Raw genomic sequence first — 7,357 nt, forward strand, 5'->3', positions numbered from 1 at the left:
GTCGAGAACCACTGCTCTACAAGATTACATGATCAATAGCAACAGAAACACTAGAGATTTGATACTAGGAAAATGTCTTGTTTTCTTTTATTTTAAAGCTCCTTCATACAGGAAGACACCCTTCCTTTTTTTCCAGGCATCTTTCCAGCTAGCCCTTAAAAAAAAAACGTTTAACCTATGTAAGTTAACACAGATGCAGAGCACAAAACACGTTTCTTTTTTAAATTATAAATAGATTTTCAATTCTTTATTTTATAAATAAACTATAAATTCTTTTCCAATTATAAACAAGATTTTCCTTGATACTTGGATCATGGGATGATAGAAAAGAAATAAAAATCAGCAGCCAGGAACATCATCAGTGCAAAAAAGCTGGTAGGAGAAACATGTAGCCTCTGGCTTCGAATTTTTGAAAGTTCAAATATATTCACAAGCTTGGTGGGAGGCGAACGTAAATAGAACCACGAAAACCGGAACAATCTCGAGGTTCATTTAAGATCACCTCAATACCACATTTTTTTAAAAAAGGGGCGAGAAAGGAAAACAACAGCCATGTATTGTGAGAATCCACACCTTCTGAATTTAAGTATCTCACCAGCAACCACTTAAAGCGCCGTTTTGAATAGCTCTATATTTGCAACAGGCTGTTGGTTTTTTTGTTTTTTTTACTCCATCCCCATTTACTGACAGACAGGACAAATTGAAAGCTAAACAAATAACCGATCAAACATCCTCGGAATCTTTATAGGTAGGTCTAAAAACAGCCGGCAAATGACTAAATGGGTGCCTTTTTTAAACCTGCCATTTCCCAGGCAAGGTTGCTTGCTTCATACCATTTCTTCCCGTCTATCACACATCCCTATCCGTTCCCCATCTCATTCGAGTCCTCCTCCTCTTCCTCCTCCTCCTCCCTCCCTCCCTCTCGACAGCAAAGGACTTGGCCCCGCTCGGTCCCATCCCCATTTACGTACGTGCAATCCTGGTTATAGGAAAAGCAGGTCAGGGCCTCTCGCTCCCCTTCCCCGCCGGCGGCCTCCATAAGCAGCGACAGCACTGAATCCTCGGCCTCGATTTCACCCGGTCAGCGGAGCTCTGGAACTCCCGCCAGCCCTCCTCCCGCCCGCCGTCACCGCTCTCGGCGCCGGATCGCAAACAGAAGAAACAAGTCACCAAATCACGGCCGGCCGAACCCCGCGCTTCGCTATTGGGCAACGCTGTTTCGAACTCGCCACCTCGTCCCCGCCGCCGCCAACCGGGTTCAAGCTTTCGATCGCACTCCGGAGGCAAAGCTCCCAAGCCCCGCCCACGACGCCAACAGGGCCGGCGGTGGTTGGACAAGGAGGTGGAAACAGCTGACAGTGGCCACGTGGTTGTGTTATGGTTGCATCAGACTGGAGCCGTGACAAGAGTGGGCGGCAGGTGGGCCGGAAGGGCTGAGGTGGCAGCCGCGCTTTCGGACTCGATCTCCGCGCTGGAGCCTGATGTACGCTGGTGTACAAAACGGAGCAGTTTCCTGTTCCAGCGGCACGTCACGCCTGGGACGATATTGTGGATGTGCAGCTCTTTACTCCACTAAGCTTTGGGCCAAACCTACTCTTGACATCAGTACAATGATTGCTCTAAAATAATCGATTAAACATTACTTGCAACTCAACATTGCAGTCCTTTGTATTTTGACATTTAACTCAAGCGCTCCTACTCAAAGAGCATACACAGAAACACCTTACCTATGCAGTTCCTTATGTACTTATTTTAGTTGCCTTCGCAGAATTCTGAGGATCCGGTGGCAGGATAAGACACCAGATACAGATGTCCTCTTCAGAGCAGGCCTATCATCAGTTTACACTCTGTTGATGAAAGCCCAGATGCGCTGGGCAGGCCACGTTGTAAGGATGCCAGACCATCGTATCCCTAAACAGCTCTTCTATGGTGAGCTGTCTCAAGGAAAGCGATCACACGGGGGACAAAAGAAGCGATACAAAGATACGCTGAAAGCATCTCTCAAGTCCCTGGATATCGACACCATCTCTTGGGAATTTTTGGCGCATGATCGACCGACATAGCGTACCCTGGTTTACCAGGGTTGCCAGACATATGAACACAGAAGGACAATCTTGGCACAAGAGAAGCGAGCACTCCGTAAAGCCAGAGCTGCAAATGCTGAAGCAATAGTATCCATATTTCTCTGTTCAGTATGTGGCAGAACATTCCGTGCTAACATTGGTCTCATCAGCCATCTACGGACACACCACTGATGGCCCATAATCCATAAGATGTCAAGGTCTTCATCGAAATCGATGGACGAACAACATTTTAGTTTCAGGATCCAATCTGGCTTGGTCACCAGGATCAGAGGTTTAAGCTCTTCTGAGCTTTGGGGCTCCTGCTGGAGCCCATCCTCAGGGAACTTCTCTCTACCAGAATGTCTGCTTTGGGCTACTCTATGCGTGGTATTTATGTGGTGCCTGGTTATATGTGGCTTTTTGATTGGGATGTTGATGGCCAGCTATTAAGTCTGGCTGTTGTTTCCCTGTGCTGCCAGGTCCTCAGCTCTTAATACTTCATAAGCTGGTGGTAAATCAGCAGCCTTGATGACTGACAAGGGGCCTCTTTCCCAGGTTGCAATAATTTCTCTGGCTGTCTTCCTACCAAGTTGGCCTGCTTGGCCAACAATCTGTTGGAAGAAAATCTCTCCGATTTGTTTGTCTAGCTGGGAATAAGCCTTCAACACGGATGAAAAATAGACACTAAGTGAAGCAAGCTGCCAGAAAGTGGATTTTATTTCAGAAGCCAGACAGAATAGTGACTCAGCAATGGGTTCTGGACTAGCTAGTTGACTTTCCATGGAGGTTGGTCCAACTCTTATACCCCCTTGTGCCTTTGAAGTTTTGATAGGATTTGTAAAAGCTATTTTCTGGGTCTGGGTTTCCCTTGAGATTTTTTATTGCTCCTTTAGGGAAGATCTGATTGTGTAGTATTTCCAAAGAAAATGTTTTCTGTCTTTGGGATTTAGGTGGGTTCTGATTTCCAATATATTTTCAATTGGGTACTATTATTAATTGGTTAACAATCTATCAAATCTTAGTAGCTGCAAAATGGAATGCATGTTTTTGTTCATTGTAATGTGAGGCTATCAATAAGTTTGGGTCTCTTCATCTGATCATTCATTTGTTTTAGTCTTATTTTAGTCCCCAAGTGGTTGATATTTGGTGGTGTATAATCAATAAGTCAAAGATTTAAAATAGTTGGTCACTTAATTCAGGGGTCCCCAGTGCCCGGTCTGGGGACAGGCACTGGTCCATGGCATGCCAGAAACCAGGCCGCGCAAACAAACAAAGCCCCATCCACGGGATGCAGGCAGCATGCAAAATCACACCCCTTCCAGTCCACAAAAAAACCTCTTTCCACAGAACTGGTTAATTCTCTTAATTCATTTATCTAAGTAGTCTAAGTTCAGACCACAAGCAACTTACAAAAACTGGAGGGGGGTATATAAATTGCAGAAACAAATTAACAGACTTCCGGATGTTTCAACAAACTTAATGAAATATGCTATCACTCTCCTGGCTGTGTATAGCAAGTGGTATTTATCAGTGGTTACTTCTGAACAATGGACGTCAGGCATTATCTGGACTAGAAAGAATTACCTGTTATAAGAAAAGGCATATTTATTCATGAGTAAATCACTGGACATCTTTATATGGGAGACTAACACAAAAATCACTCTCCCTTCAGTGCAGGGATTAAGGTTTGTGCTGAATTAGGCATGAGATAAATTCACACCCTCAAGTAGGGAAGCCCCTGTTAGGAAAACTATTGCTAAAAACACTACACAATAAGAGATTTAGAACAATAAAATACTCATATCCTAAGCTAGTCATAATTGCTATTCCTGCAAGGATTTAAGTAAAAAATAACCAAGAAAGTAACTGATTTCCTCACCTGATAACAAATATATCACAAGTACTGACTGTGATATATAATTGCCAGATGTGGAAGCATGCCTGATCTGACATAAATGTCCATAGTCTGGATAATGATAGTTATTTTGTTGCTATTATTTTTAATAAGTTTGATGTACAAAATCATTTAAGGTGATTTTAAATAACAAATAATAAAGTCACCTTAGTTCCTGAATCCTCTTTATCACTACAGGAAATGTCCATCTTCGTGTAGAAGGAAACTTTGTGAAGTCATTGGCTTTTACACATTGTATAAGCAGTGGTTTACCATACTCTAAGTTATAATTAGCTCAGTTTACACATAAAAATACCAACAAAACGATTGCATCTACAAGATATGCTAAGCTAAAACTAATCAACAATTTCATAATTCCAATGTGCAAGTCAGATCAGTTGCCACAGGGTTCTTTATTCAATTTAAATAGACATGTGGAAAAACAACTACAGACAATTGAGCACTCATAGTTACTAGAAATGAAAAAATAATCTCATGTAGCTCCTGTTCATGCAAATATAAGGAAGTTACAGTAATTATGGTTTGCACCTAAGACATTATCTACAATTGCTTCATGTGGAACAGAATATTATATGAAAACTTCAGCAGACTATAACAGATATGGAAGAGTAGAAGTGTCCGTCAGAAGCAAAGAAACCTGACCTTAAATCTCAAATTCTGCCTCTACAGTACCGTATCAGTTATTCAGATTAGCATATATTTTATTTATTTACTTTGCTCAGATTACAAATAACTTCAGAACACATATGTGCAGGATGAAATGGGAGAAGCTAGAGATGAAAGACAACTTAAAATAATTTTTTTTTCATAAACATAGTAAGTCTTGAGAGCAATTACCGTAATACATACTTTGAAGAAGCAACAAAGGAGATTGGCCAATGCAATTCAGGAAGGAAGACCCAGAAAACTCAATCATGAAGGGAAAATCACTAACCTAGCATTCTCACCGATGTTTTTCTATGAATAAGATATATATTTCATGATGAAGTAGCTAATCGTGCAAGTCCTCATTTGCAGTAAAAATAAATCATCTGTTATTTGTGAGAATGTAGCCCAAGCTCCATGAAATATAGGAGAGGTACAGCATATAGAGCAAGTGTGGTGTAGCAGTTAAGGCACCAAGCTATAACTGGGAGACTGTGAGTTCTAGTCCTGCCTTAGGCACAAAGCGAACTGGATAACCTTGGGCCAGTCACTCTCTCTCAGCGCTAGGAAGCAGGCTGTTTGAAATCTTGTCAAGAAAATTGGCAAGGGACTTATTTAGCCAATCACCAAGTCAACACTGACTCGAAGGAAGGAAGGAAGGAAGGAAAGAAGGAACCAAGTCAACACTGACTCGAAGGAAGGAAGGAAGGAAGGAAGGAAGGAAGGAAGGAAGGAAGGAAGGAAGGAAGGAAGGCATTGCAAAGAGCAGCTACATATGGTTCCAGCTGCAAGTTCAGCACCACAGGTAGGCATCCTTGGACAGGGACAAAGGCTTACACACTTGCAGTTAATCACTGCTGATCACCCAGAGCCCTATTGCCTCTCAGTGTTGCTGCCCATTCATCCCCTCTGAAACTATACATAGTATTCTACAGTTAAAAGTACACATTGATGTACTTTTCTAGACAACAATAATCCAGAAGGGTTTAGTGTTTACCTTCTTTTGAAACGTTTTCAACTTCCCGGTCTAGCTTACTGTCCTGGGATTTCCTAGTGATCTCCCACCAAGGTTTAATCAGTTTGTACTCTGCTCCTCAGGTAAGCCAAGGTCAGTTAAGTGCTGTTCCTGGAAGCACATCCCAGAGCTTCCCCAAAAGTTGCCAAGTTGTTGTTTTTTTTGTCCTACTCCCATTGACTAGAGCAGCTCTCAGCATTTTGCTCAAGATTGGATGTAACCCCTAGCTGCAGAAAGGCTACATAACTCAGTGCAGACCGGGCACAGTTGCAATAACCAGCAATTCAGAGGATGACAAAGAAGCCATTGAGCTTTTGAAATGCCATGTTTGTCTTTGAGACAGTGCCAGAGACTGAAGAGCAGAGTATCCTCAGTAAGCATCAGGAGCAGAATGCCCTGTTGGTTCACATCTGCAGTTGCAAGTTCAAGATAAGCCCTACCTAAAAGAAGATAGCACTCAAACAGTAAACAATCATAGGTCCGTCTGCTTTGTCCTGCAAAGTGCGGCTCACCCAGTGCTCCCACCTACTGCCATGCTGGCAGGCCCGCCAGGATCAGGAAGGTTCTGAAGGAGGTAGCTGCGGCGGCGGTGGGGGGGGGAAGCAGGAGGGTTTTCAGCAGGTACCGCCATGCCTGCAAATGAGGCGCTGCCCCTCCGCTTTCCAACCCCGAAATTCCGGAGTAAAATTGGGCAGCCTTTGAGCGCCCCTGACAAGCTGCCGCCCCCTTCCTTGGCAGATCGAGGCTGGAGCACACGGCCTTTAGTCAGGACTGCTGGCATGGCGGCAGGCAGGACCGCTGGGTGAGCACCGCTTTGCAGGACAAAGTGGGCAGACGTAATTGCAAGTCCTGCCCCAGTTATGGCGAGGAGCAACGACTGCGTATGGGCCCAGGAGCCGAGGAGAAGGAACCAGAGGGGCTAGGTGGCTGGGCTGCCTTCTGGCCCACTGGATTTGGGTTTTTCCTTTGATTTGGGGGGGGGCGTATGGCCTGACTCTCACCGAAATGCAAATCCCCCTCTGGCCTAGGGAGAATTTTAAATAGGGACAATTTTAATTCGAATCTTAATAACTATACAGCGACAAATATTTGGTTTTTAATTGGTTTTATGGGGGATGGCGTTTGTGTGTTTTAATATGCTGTAAGCCGCCCTGAGTCCTATAGGGAGAAGGGCGGCATATAAGTTTATGTAAATAAATAAAATAAATAAATAAAATAAGCAGGGATTGGGAGGCTGAAGGCCTCTGTCTTTGTGGCCATGCAGTTCTAAAATTAATGGACTGCTGCTGGGGAGGAGAATCAAAATAGGGCAAAACAAGCGTAGTCCACCATGGTTTATTGATTGCAAAGTTGTCCTTGGGTTTTCCTATCCCTTCCTGGGCTATTAAAATCACATTGGCAAGGTCTGTACAGAACGCCTGGCTGCAAACTACTCAACCAGATTTTAGCCGAGCCCCTTGTGCAATCCCAGGCCACATTCTGGAGGTAAGAGGATGTAGTAACAAGAAAGCTGCAAAATTAGGCTCATATTTTGAGAAGTGCTTTACTTCGAGTCTGGAAGAAATATTATTATGGATTAAATTATAAGATTCCGATTTGGACAAGTCCAGGACAGATGATAGAGGGGATATCTAGGGGAGTTAAATTGGACAAAGTTTCATATAAAGAATTACTTTTGCCGGTAGGACAAGGTTGGCAACTTAAATCTTTGGGAGATTT

This window comes from Protobothrops mucrosquamatus, unplaced genomic scaffold (genome assembly GCF_001527695.2).
Source record: "Protobothrops mucrosquamatus isolate PMUCROS unplaced genomic scaffold, P.Mucros_1.0 scaffold9, whole genome shotgun sequence".
Taxonomy (NCBI): domain Eukaryota; kingdom Metazoa; phylum Chordata; class Lepidosauria; order Squamata; family Viperidae; genus Protobothrops; species Protobothrops mucrosquamatus.